This window comes from Chlorocebus sabaeus, chromosome 7 (genome assembly GCF_047675955.1).
Source record: "Chlorocebus sabaeus isolate Y175 chromosome 7, mChlSab1.0.hap1, whole genome shotgun sequence".
NCBI classification, from domain to species: Eukaryota; Metazoa; Chordata; class Mammalia; order Primates; family Cercopithecidae; genus Chlorocebus; species Chlorocebus sabaeus.
The window spans coordinates 61,748,528-61,762,267 of record NC_132910.1 but is presented as its reverse complement, the minus strand read 5'-3'; the positions used below and the strand labels follow the sequence as shown (position 1 = coordinate 61,762,267).

General features: G+C 43.8%; 1 pseudogene; it reads left to right on the top strand.

The window, feature by feature from the left end:
- Window positions 1–7,807: 7,807 nt before the first annotated feature.
- Window positions 7,808–10,363, top strand: LOC140712127 (heat shock factor-binding protein 1 pseudogene; annotated as a pseudogene).
- Window positions 10,364–13,740: the final 3,377 nt, after the last annotated feature.

Here is a 13,740-nt window from a genome sequence, read left to right as displayed (position 1 = left end):
GAACTCTTGGAGATAGAGGATAGAACAATGATTACCAGAGGCTGGGAAGGGTGCTGGGTGGCAAGGGGTATGTTAATGGGCACCAAAAAAAAATTATTAGTTAGAATGAAGACCTAGTTCTTTTATTTATTTATTTATTTTTTATTTTTATTTTTATTTTTTTTGAGACAGAGTCTCGCTCTTGTCGCCCAGGCTGGAGTACAGTGGCGCGATCCCGGTTCACTGCAACCTCTGACTCACTGTAACCTCCACCTCCCGGTTTCAAGCGATTCTCCTGCCTCAGCCTCCTGAGTAGCTGGGATTACAGGCGCCCACCACTATGCCCGGCTGATTTTTGTACTTTTAGTCCAGACGGGATTTCACCATGTTGGCCAGGCTGGTCTCGAACTTTTGACCTCAGGTGATTCACCCACCTCGACCTCCCAAAGTGCTGGGATTACAGGTGTGACCCACTGCACCAAGCCAAAAATCTAGTTCTTGACAGTACAACAGGGTGACTACAGTCAGTAATAATTCACTGTGCATTTAAAAAGAACTACAAGAGTATACTTGGATTGTTTGTAACACAAAGGATAAGTGCTTGAAGTGATGCATACCCTATTTACCCTGATGTGATTATTATGTATTGCATGCCTGCACCAAAATATCTCACATACGCCATGAATATATCTCACATACGCCATGAATATATACACCTACTATGTACCCTCAAAAATAAAAAATAAAAAATAATTCGGTAAAGGGAGTGATGTGGAGTGAGAAGAGAGAAAGAAATCATAGCCCAGGGCTTTGGAACTCTAAATTCACGGTGTCCAGTCTCAGAAGTACCTCCACACTAGCTGGCAATTCTTTTGTGTTCCCAGCAAGCTCTCACTCCTCTGATCATAGTGACTACTGTGTTTCAAACATACTCTCTACTCTCTTCTCCTCCTTCCTTCCCATTCTCAGCCAACAATCTCACTCCTATCTCAAAAGAAAATGAAACCTCCAAACAAAATGTGCTCAGCCTCTGTCACTGACCACTCTCCCCACAGAGGCCACCCATCCTTTCTTCCTGCCTTTCAGTGGGAACCTGAGATGGCCTTCCTCATCCCACATCTCACTCCTCCCCTGCACTTGGTGCCCCGCCCCTCCTACCTCCTTAGAGCTTCATACCTCTGAACTTCCCTTCTTTTTTGCTCACCTCTGAGTACTTTTTCTCTGGCTCCTTTCCTGTCAGCATTTAAACATAATTTCCCACTCCATGTAAAATCCACCCATTCTCAATCCTTCAACCCTGAAGGTATACGTCTACCTTTCTCTTAAGAGACAAATGTTCTACACAGTTACTTCATTTATTCAGCAAATTTTAATATTTGTGTCTGCAAGTGTCAACTACATGCCAGGTTTTGTTTTAAGCACTAGGGATTCAACAAAGAACACAGTAGACAAAACTCCCCCCGCCATAGAACATCTATTCTACTGACGAGCTGCAACCCTTTTCTCATTTCCAATTCATGTCACTAATCAACATCATCTGGCTTCTACCTCTACTGTCTTTTGAAAACTGCTTTTGCCAAGATCACTAATGATCTCCTTGTAAATCACACAGAAATATTTCAGTTCTTATGTGATTGGACCCAGGTTTTGCAGCACTGATGTGATTGACTACCCCTCCGTGAGACCTTGGGCCCTTCAGGATGATGTCTATCCCCGATTACAAATTTTTAATGGCTCAACATCCTTTTTAGGATAAGGTTTTAAATCTCCAACTGTTGATAAGGCCCTTACTGATGGATTTTCTGCTTTCCTCTCTAGCTTCAACTCTCACCTTCTTAGCCATAGGCTTGGTCTGCCATTCTTGGTTTCAACCATCCAGATTCCTCTGAGATTCCCTGGATGTGCCAGGCATCCCTCCTCTTCTTCTTCTGGCTCATCCCGACTCACCCTACAGGTCTCAACTTTAGCATCCTTTACTCTGGGAGCCCTGGGCTCCAACCTTGAACTTGGAGCCGTTCTAATGTGCTTCTATAAAGAATCGCTAATTATACATCTGGCAGTACTTATCACAGTATGTTATCCTCAGCAGTTTACCTGTCTGTATCCCCCCGGAATATATAAGACCCAAAAGAGTAGAGACTTTCTCTCTCCTTCCTTCCTTCCTTCCTTTCTTCCTTCCTTCCTTCCTTCCTTCCTGCCTTCCTTCCTTCCTTCCTTTCTTTCTTTCGAATAGATTCTTCTATTAAGAAACTATTTCTTATTCAAGACCTATTTCTAGCATAGTGCCTGGCACAGAGTAGTAGTAGTTCCTTAATAATTATTAATTGAATTAAGATCATATGTATTAGTCAGATGGGTGGCTCAAGCCTGTAATCTCAGTGCTTTGGGATACCGAGGTGGGAAGATTGCTTGAGGCCAAGAATTGGAGACCAGCTGGGCAATACAGTGAGACCCTGTCGCTAAAATCCATTTTTTTAGTTAGCCTGATGTGGTGGTGTGCATCTGTGGTCCAAGCTACTCAGGAGGCTGAGGTGGGAGGATCACTTAAGCCCAGGAGTTTGAGGTTGCAGTGAGCTGTGATCATGTCACTGCACTCCAGCCTGAGAGACAGTGAGACCCTATTTCAAAAATATATATATATTGTAATTTTTAAAAGGTTGTATTTATTGAAGACCAACTTTATGCCAGGCACTGTGCTGCATGCTTTACAAATAGTATGTCACGTAAGCCTCATAAAAACACTTCAATAATTTTTATGATCTGAAAACTGGACCGCCAAAAGGTAAAATAACCTGTTCCCTACTATTTAGATCTGTGGTTGCCCCTAACCCAGTAATTAACAACTTCAACAAAAGGAAGCACCAACTGAAAGTCAGGATAAAATACCTAGTCAAGGCCAGGCACTGTGGCTCATGCTTGTAATCCTAGCACTTTGGGAAGCCGAAGCATGTGGATCACTTGAGGCCAGGAGTTCAAGACCAGCCTGGCCAATGTGGCAAAACCTGGTCTCTACTAAAAATACAAAAATTAGCTGGGCATGGTAGCACGCGCCTGTAATTTCAGCTACTTGGGAGGCTGAAGCAGGAGAATCGCTTGAACCCAGGAGGCGGAGGTTGCAGTGAGCTGAGATCGCACCACTGAACATCAGCCTGGGCGACAGAGCAAGACTCGGTCTCAAAAAAAGAAAAAGAGAGAGAAGACAAAGGGGCCCCCTGCAGTTCAAGGACCTGACCTAGAATCTGATCAACAGGACTGAGCTGTATGTATTGCATATGTGTACATATGTATGCACTATGTGTGTGTGCGTGTGTGTGTGTGTGTATCTGGCTGGGGAGAGACTGGCTCTCTCTGGGCTAGACAATTCTTTTTTGTTACTTTTGAGACAGGCTCTTGCTCCAGGCTGGAGTGTAGTGGCAAGATCAGGGCTCACTGCAGCTTTGAACTATGGGGCAATCCTCCTGCCTCAGCTACCTGAGTAGCTAGGACTACAGGCACGCACCATCAAGCCCCAGTTACATTTTTAATTTTTTTTTTAGAGGTGGGGTCTTGCTATGCTGCCCAGGCTGGTCTTGAACTCCTGGGCTCACGCAATTTTCAAACCTAGGCCTCTCAAAGTTTGGGGATTACAGGCATTAACCACTGCACCTGGCCCTGACTAGCCAATATTTAAGACATAGCAAAGAGAGCACACCTTTGTTATACAAACTAACCAATCCGGAGTCCTACCTCCTCCATCTGGCCCTTACACTCCAGGATGTGGTATAATATTCCTTTGCCTTAATCATCTCAGGCCCAGGTGCCAGGCAAACTAGAGACCACTCCTATAGCCTAGAGCCTGTGGAAATTATTCAAAGTAGCCAGTTGGACACCGTTTACCCTATCCACCTTGACTTTCTTTCAGGGATGCCCTGATTAAAACTCTGGCCTAAACCCTCTGCTCACTCCTGTCTTTTGCCTCCCGCCCACTCTGGTGTCTTTTCCACGCGGCCCTGGATGGAGTGGCATGCCTCCTGTCTCTAGAGCCTATGAGTATAATAAACTTTATTTTCCTCAGCCTCTCCTGTGTGTCTTCTTGTGGCCACACTGACTGACCATCTTATAAAAGAATATAATCTCTGGGCACAGTGGCTCATGCCTGTAATCCCAGCACTTTGGGAGGCCGAGGTGGGCGGATCACCTGAGGTCAGGAGTTCAAGACCAGCCTGACCAACAAGGTGAAACCCCCGTCTCTACTAAAAATACAAAACTTAGCTGGGCGTGGTGGCAGGCACTTGTATTACCAGCTACTTGGGAGGCTGAGACAGGAGAATTGCTTGAACCCGGGAGGCAGAGGATGCATTGAGCCAAGATCGCACCACTGCACTCCAGCCTGGAGCAAGCTGGAGTGAGATGGAGCGAGACTCCATCTCAAAAAAAAAAGAATATAATCCAGGAGGTAGGTATACATGGAGATTGTCCTGAAGTCAAGGGGAAGAGTCTACCAAATGCCAGATGCAGGTGAGGAGCAACCCATAGGCTTAAAGGAAGACAAGCTGAAACCATGAAGTCTGGTCTTTTGTTAGAAGTATGGCTGTTAATAGGCTGGGTGAGGTGGCTCACATCTATAATCTCAGCACTTTGGGAGGCCAAGGCAGGAGGATTGCTTGAGCTCAGGAGTTCAAGACCAGCCTGGGCAACATGGCAAGATCCCATCTCTACAAAAAAAATTTTTTAAAGTTAGCTGGACATAGTGGTTCATGCCTATAGTCCCAGCTCCCCAAGAGGCTGAGGTGGGAGGATTGCTTCATTCCAGGAGGTCAAGGATGCAGTGAGCCAAGATTATGCCACTACACTCAAATTTAGAAATGTGACTGTTAAAATTCAATTGGCCGGGCACAGTGGCCCACACCTGTAATCCCAGCACTTTGGGAGGCCAAGGCAGGCAGATTGCTTGAGCCCAAGGGTTTGAGACCAGGCTGGGCAGCGCAGTGAGGCCTCATTTCTTAACAAAAAAAAAAAAAGAAGAAGAAGAAAAGAAAACAAACAAACAAAACATAAAAGACCATATGAACTTTATACAAAACAGAGAAAGATGTTGCTATGGTTTGGATGTTTGTTGCCTCCAAACCTCATGTTGAAACTTGATCCCCAGTGTTGGAGGCAGGGCCTAATGGGAGGTGTCTGGGTCATGGGGATGGATCTGTCATAAATAAATGATGCCCTCCCTTCAGGTGAGTGAGCTCTCGTTCTGTATTAGCTCCCGCAGGGCTGGTTGTTAAAAAGAGCCTGGTACCTCCCTAGTGGAAGCAGCCTGCGGCCCGCCCCAGACACAGATGCCCCATTTGAAGTTTCCAGCCAACTGAATGATACGCCAAATAAACCTTTTTAAAATAAATTACCCAATCTCAGGTATTCCTTTACCGCAACACTAAAGGGACTAAGACAGATGTTAACAGCAGTATCAATTTTTTGGTGACCAAGAAATAATACGTTAAACATTTTTCCACCCTCACATGACGGTTTACTTATTATAGATGATATTTAGCTATGTGTATCTACATTTTAGGGAATTGGCTAAGGATGATCTAATTTTTACAAACTAAAATGATGTAAAATAAGTTTCTTGTTAATATTTCTGTACCATATAGTCTGGTTTTCAGAAACAAATTACTGGAATTAAGCTGGAAATGCCTGTCTATGCACAAAATCATCAACAAGACTAAATTAGCATTCTTATCCTTACAAAGAAATTCACTCGGCTGGGTGCAGTGGCTCAGGCCTATAATCCCAACACTTAGGGAGGCCAAGGTAGGCAGATCACGAGGCTAGGAGTTCAAGACCAGCCTGGTCAACATGGTGAAACCCCATCCTCCTAAAAACACAAAAATTAGCTGGGCATAGTGGCGTGCACCTGTTGTCCCAGCTACTTGGGACGCTGAGGCAGGAGAATTGCTTGAACCCAGGCATTGGAGGTTGCAGTGACACCAGATCGCGCCACTGAACTCCAGCCTGGGTGACAGAGCGAGACTCCATCTCAAAAAAAAAAAAAAAATTATCTCACTTGGGTCCTCCTTTGACTTCACCCTTCTGGGTGATGGAGACTTCAGGAACAATGACTTGCCACTCTGAGCCCAGAGCCCCTTCTAGACCACATTCTGAATTCCTGGAACCTTGGAATTCCCAGAACCTTGGAATTCCCTTCAGTCAGGAAGAAGAGCAGAGGCAAAAGGAGTTTGTCAGCAAGTCAGCCCCCTTTTGTTGTGTTTTGGTTTTTTGAGACAGAATCTCACTCTGTCACCTAGGCTGGAGTACAATGGCGTGATCTCGGCTCACTGTAACCTCCACCTCCCAGATTCAAGCCATTCTACAGCCTCAGCCTCCCAAGTAGCTGGGATTACAGACACGTGCCACCATGCCTGGCTAATTTTTTTGTTTGTTATTTTAATAGAGATGGGGTTTCACCATGTTGGCCAGGCTGGTCTCAAACTCCTGGGCTCAGGTGATCCACCTGCCTCAGCCTCCCAAAGTGCTGGGATTACACACATGAGCCACTGTGCCCAGAAAAATCAGCCCCCTTTTAAGGAGTTTTCCAAGAAATCCCTACCCTGTTTACATCTTCTGTTTACATCTCATCTGCTAGAACTCTATTGGATGATAACCCTACCTGTAAAAGAGGCTGGAAATATAGCTGAGAACATTGCCACAACCAAAAAATAAAAGGGTTTCTACACTTAAGAAAGAAAGGGAACTTGGATTTAGATAGGCAAATTGAAGTTCCTGGTACAGATGGAGTTATCTGGGAGAGGAACTATAATACTCTTTTCCCAAATCAGCACTCACTGTGTTTTGGTTTTTTGCCTGTTTAGCTAACAAGTTCAATAGCATGTCCAATTGCTATTAGCAGGGGGAAATATCAGAAGAATATCTGAGTATCTTGCCTATCCCTTTGTCAGAAAATTGTTAATGCTTCCAATCCACCTAAGATAGAAAGCTCCATCCCTCAACAGCTTGTGAAGGTTTCTATGTTTGGACTCCAGAAGCATCTGAAATAATAAAGAATGGACTATGCTGGCTGGGTGTGGTGGCTCACACCTGTAATCCCAGCACTTTGGGAGGCCAAGGTGAGTGGATCACCTGAGGTCAGGAGTTCAAGACCAGCCTGGTCAACATGGTAAAACCCTGTCTCTATTAAAAATACAAAAATTAGCCGGGACTGGTGGCACGTGCCCATAATCCCAGCTACTTGGGAGGCTGAGGCATGAGAATCACTTGAACCCAGGAGGTGGAGGTTGCAGTGAGCCGAGATCATGCCACTGCACTCCAGCCTGGGCGACAGAGCAACATTGTCTTAAAAAAATAAATTAATAATAATAATAATAAAGAATTGACTGTTTAATCTTAAAATCACACTATATGTGACTATCTATACATATTCCACGAAACTTTGCTTACAGATGAAGAACAAAAACACATATTCCACTGCCATCCCAAATTATGCTTGACACCTTTTGTTGCTTTTTTTTGTTTTGTTTTGTTATTTTTTTGAGATGGAGTCTCACTCTGTCGCCCAGGCTGGAGGGCAGTGGCACGATCTCGGTTCTCTGCAAGCTCCGCCTCCTGGGTTCAAGTGATTCTCCCGCTTCAGCCTCCCCAGTAGCCGGGACTACAGGCACCTGCCACCACACCCAGCTAATCTTTTTTTGTATTTTTAGTAGAGACGGGTTTCACCATGTTAGCCAGGATGGTCTCGATCTCCTGACCTCATGATCTGCCTGTCTCGACCTCCCAAAGTGCTGGGATTACAGGGATAAGCCACCTTGCCTGGCCACTTCACAGCTTTTGATCTAAGATGACAGAAGCAAAAGAGAACAAGAAGGGAGTGGTCAGCAAGTGTGAGCACACAATAAATTCTGGGGTCACAGAAAACACAAGCACAGCCAAATACTGCAGTGGAAAAGTAAGGGAGATCAGCCAGACAGAACTCCTAAGAGTTTCCAGGTTCTGAATGAACACGTCTAAAGTGGTCTGCAACCTTGATGCCAGGAGTTCAAGGCCAGCTTGGGGAACATAGCTAAGATTCTGTCTCTTTGGGGGAAAAAAAAATCCTTTCAGCAGAATTTATTTATTTATTTATTTAGAGACGGAGTCTCGCACTGTCACCCAGGCTGGAGTGCAGTGGCACGATCTTGGCTCACTGTAACCTCCGTCTCCCAGGTTCAAGCAATTCTCCTGCCTCAGCCTCCTGAGTAGCTGGAATTACAGGTGCCTGCCACCACTCCTGGCTAATTTTTGTATTTTTAGTAGAGACAGGGTTTTACCATGTTGGCCAGGCTGGTCTCGAACTCCTGACCTCAGGTGATCCACCTGCCTCGGCCTCCTAAAGTGCTGGGATTACAGGCATGAGCCACCTCGCCCGGACAGAATTTATTTTCAAAAAGAAAACAATTAAAAATAAACAAGCAAATAAAATTAAGTGGCCTGGAAGAAAAAAAAATAGACCAAAAGAGAGGGAAGTAAGTACAATTCTGACTATGGAAAAGCTACCCCAGTCAGTGTCCCACAACCTGCCGCTTCCATCTCCTCATATCCCTGTATCTGTTCATATGGGCACCACCACTTTTCTTACAGGGGTTAAATAAAGAAAAAGGCTCCTAGAAATTTTTTTAAAAATAATTGGACTGGGTGTGATGGCTCACAGTTGTAATCCCACGACTTTGGGAGGCCGAGGTGGGAGGATCACTTGAGTCCAGGAGTCTGAGAGCAGCCTAGGCAACAAAGGAAAACCCTGTCTCTACTTAAAAAAAAAAAAAAAAAAATTAGCAGGGCATGATGGTGCACACCTGTAGTACCAGTTACTCAGCAGGCTCAGGTGGGAGGATCACTTGAGCCAGGAAAGCTGAGACTGCAGAGAGCCTATGATCGTGCCACTGCACTACAGCCTGGATGACAGTGTGAGAGATCCTGTCTCAAAGAGTAATAGTAATAATTAGACCAGGCGTGATGGCTCACGTCTGTAATCCCAGCACTTTGGGAGGCTGAGGCAGGTGGATCACGAGGTCAGGAGTTCAAGACCAGCCTGGTCAAGATGGTGAAACCCCATCTCTACTAAAAATACAAAAAATTAGCCAGACATGGTGGCGGGTGCCTGTAATCCCAGCTACTCAGGAGGCAGAAGCAGAATTGCTTGAACCCGGGAGGCGGAGGTGGCACTGAGCCAAGATCATGCCACTGCACTCCAGTCTGGGCAACAGAATGAGACTCCGTCTCAAAAATAAATATATATTAATAGTAATTGTAAAAATTACCCACAGGGGTAGGGCACAGTGGCTCATGCCTATAATCCCAGAACTTTGGGAGACCAAGACAGGAGGATTGCTTGAGGTCAGGAGTTCAAAACCAACCTTTTTAAAAAATTTAGCTGGGTTTGGTGGCCTGAGCCTGTTGTCCTAGCTACTCAGGAAGCTGAAGAGAGAAAATTGCTTGAGACTAGGAGTTTGGAGGCTACAGTGAGCTATGATTGTGCCACTGTACTCCAGCTTGGGTGACAGAATGAGATCTTGTCTCTAAAAAACAAAATAGATTACTTAAAGGGAATAAGACCTCTAGGATGGGAAGAGGCCACAGAGTAAAGTCCTCCCCATTCTGGTATTTGGACATTCCATGTCCCCATATTAAAGGCTGCTCCTGCAAAAAGTAAAGTCTGCCTAACCAAAAAATCTTGTCCATATACACAGAGTCTATTGGGAAACAACCTAGAGAAAACTCATGCTGGCTACTTAGAAAAATCAAATTAAGCTATGCTACATTGTCTAATCAAACTCACTAGAAAGATCATGCAACGTGCATTACATAGGAACATAACCCAAAAATGCCAACACAGAGATCACTGTGAAATTCCTGAACTTGGCCAATACCCTAAAAATTTAAGAAGATGGATCTTCTTCCCACTAGCAAGTCTCTACTTGTTCCTGAAATAAATTAATAGTCCCCTCATTACATATCTCCTCCCATTTTACACAAAAAACTTAAGGTCCCAGAATAGGTTAAAAAACGTTTTACAATCACCACCAAGCTGGGCACCAGGGATATAGCCGAGACTGACCCCAAGACTGAACAGGAACTCACCTCAGTGGTGCAGACACTCCTACAGCAGATCCAAGATAAATTTCAGACCATGTCTGACCAGATCATTGGGAGAATTGATGATATGAGTAGTTGCATTGATGATCTGAAGAAGAACATCGCAGATCTCATGACACAGGCTAGGGTGGAAGAACTGGAAGGTGAAAACAAGATACCTGCCACACAAGAGGTGAAGGTTGCTAATAATTTATACTGAAATCTGGAACACCATTTTTCCAAGCCAAGAGAAGATTGAATGGCTTTTTGCAGCTAACTACTATGTGTAGACGGGTTTTACATTATAAAAAGTGTGCATTTTTATCACATACTATATAGTTAGTCTATAGAGTGATTTGCCCCCCAGTTTCTTAAACATGGTATCTTCACATCTTGGACCTTGGTCAATTGTGCTATTAATTATTAAGCATTAAAACTTTGCCGGTTCCTGCAAAAAAAAAAAAAAAGTTTTATTCCGAAATTCCTATTCTTCTTTGACCCAACTGGAGGCCACACTCAGGTGCTTGGGTTGAGTCTTGTCCTTTCTTCAACAGCTTGCATCAACCTCCATCAAGACTGGGGTTGGAATAACTTAAGCGTCTGCTAAGCTAGACTGCTTCAACCCCAGTGCCTCATGTGTTTCAGCCCTTCAACCAGTGAGTTTAGAAAACCTTAAAGAAATCTTCAGAACAAAATATAAGCGTTATAGCGCTTACATCTCAGCACCCACATATCCCTAATAGCATTTTTCAAGTCAAAGCATATACGACATCTATTACAACCTAAATCCACATCATCATTGCCAGCCATAGACTATACCAGATAGAGTATTAATATTATTGAGTTGAAGAATGTAGATTGTGAAAAATAGTAAAAGCATTATTGTTGATATATAAGCATGGGCTATTTGGAGAAATACTTTGTCTCAGCCAACCAAGTGCAACCTAGAACCAAAACACGCCAAAGGACCTACTTTGGCTCTTTCTCCCTAAGCATTTGAGTCTCAGACTTTTCCAATTCAGAGGGAAAAGCCCATCCAACAAAAAACAGCAGCAACAAAAAGCTTACCCAACAAAAACTTCTGTTCTGAAAGACAGAAGAGGAGGGCTGGAATTTTCTAAATAATTCCCAGAGACTGGCTTCTTCCTCCTCAGGCCTGGGGAATAGCAGGGCCAGCTTACTTCCCCAGCTGTTAGAAGAGAAGAAACCCACACAATGCCAAAGAGCCCACCCAAGAGATGATAAAAATCAAAATAGTAGCTACCTGGAGGAATAGGTGACTGAAAAGGGGTTCTAGAAAACTTTTCAGTGTCATGAATAGATTGTCTATTTTGATCTGAGTAGTGATTACATGTAGGTATAACAGGCAAACATTCATCAACCCGTTCACTTAAGATTTGTACATATCACTGCATGTAAATTATACTACAAGGAAAAAAAAAAAAAGGAAAAACATTCTCACACACATGCAAAAAAACCCTTTTTTCCCAATAAGAAACACCCCAGCCTTTCCCCAGTTTTCTGGATTACTGGAAGCGATTGATTTCAAAGAGAGAACAAAGGAGCAGCCCAAAAGAGGAAGACTATGATCTCCAAGCTGACTTGTCCCCATCTCCATGAAATCTCACGGAAGGAAAAGCATCTCAAGGAAAGAGAGGCAAAGAGATTATCAGGGTTCTTCCAAGAGGAAACAATCCTGCACTCTCACCCTGGCAACTTGGGTCTCGTGAAAGAGAATGCGTTCAGAAAGTCATCACGTTAAGGTGCATTGTGACTTTAAATCCCTTTCGTTAAAAACAATGTGTACTCCTCTAGGGAAACCTGGCCCAATACACCTGAGAATTCCAGAAGAGCCGTTCTAGCCTCTGAGCAATCCCTGCCTGAAAGCACAGTTGCACAATCGCAGTTCAATGAATCTGAGCCACAGATTCATCCTCAGGGATGTGCCAAATGACTTTTATTTTACAAAGGTTCTTACATTATTTAAATTGAGGAAATAATCATTTGAAGGCATCAGTTAAAACTTAAAAAAAAGAAAAGAGCACAAGAAAAAATATATATATATTAGATATTTTTAAATCTTAAGGCACTGCCATACCCGCATACCCCATGCATGGGCGGGATGGTGGTGTCTTCTTCTCCAACCTGCCCTTTGTGTCCTCACACACAAACCACCACCGCCACTCAGACAGGTGAATTGTTCTGTGTTCCTTGACTGGGAAGAAGGATGCGTCAGCAGATAACAAACTTTAAGGGAGTTTATTCTTGAATTGGGATTTTAAAACTTAGGTCAGGCAGTTGGGATGTGTGAGCAGAAAAAAAATTAAAATAAAAAATGAAAAAATAAAGAAAACATAGGTGGTTTAGAGGTCAAAAAGAAGCCATAATACATACAGTATACTGAGGAAAACACATGAGTAGAAGGGAAATGTCCCAGTCTTACCCCATCTCTCTCCAGTCTTCAACCTCTGGACTAGAAAAGAGTCCTCAGCCTTCAGGAAGTGTTTATCTTACTTCAGTGGAAACAGAGAAGTAGTAATAGAGAGTCTAATGGGTCCCAAAAAGAGGAAACTTGCCTCCAGCTCTTGAGCTGTGTAATTGACATAACTAATTCCATCTTAGAAAAGGACTCCATTTTGGTTGGGTATGGTGGTTCATGCCTGTAATCCCAGCACTTTGGTAGGCCGAGGTGGGTGGATCATGAGGTCAGGAGGTCAAGACCAGCCTGGCCAAGATGGCAAAACCCCATCTCTACTAAAAATACAAAAATTAGCCAGGCGTGGTGGCAGGCACCTGTAATCCCTACTCAGGAGGCTGAGGCAGGAGAATCACTCGAACCCCGGGGGAAAGAGGTTGCAGTGAGCTGAGATTGCACCACTGCACTCACTGGGCAACAAAGTGAGACCCCGTCTCAAAGAAAAAGAAAAAAGACTCCATTTTATATTTCATAGAACACTTTGCCAACAAGGATAAGATGCTTTGTTTAACAAACAAAAAAAAAAAAAAAAAAAGACTGCTGGCAACCAGATAAGGGTGTAAACAAGCATACTCTTCCATTATCAGTTCTTGCCAGAGGACTCTGACTGTAAAGGATTAGGCCTTCTGCAACTCAAAAACAGCTCTCTTTACTGATACCATCTTGCAGTCACTTGTGATAAGAATTTGGTACCTACCACTGAAGGCTCTGCCACCTCAAAAACTCTTCTTACAAGACCAAAGGGACGCCAGGGCAAGACCAGGACTCTTGTCTTCTTAGCTCCCACTGGACTGGTTCATTAATCCTTTCTCCTATCTCTTTTTCCTCCTGATGTTAAATGTTACTTTGTTTGTCATGGAATGTTTAACCTAAAACATTTCTATATTGATGAAATATACTATTGTGTATGGTTTGCAATACTGACTGACTTGTGGAGTGGCTTGAACCTGTGTGCCCATGGCTCTGACTACAGAGTGAACAGGAAGTACTAAGAAGAACTGCCTCCTTGGGAACTCCATGTAGCTCATGGACTAGAATAACATTAATAAAAGCCTGACATTGTGGAAAGACATACACATGCATGGACCTGTTTATCTCTAATCTCGCACTGCTCACCACTGGCTGAGGTCTAGGATGGAGTCAAAACCCCTAGATAAGCCGGTAGTCTCTGGAAGAAATAAAAACGT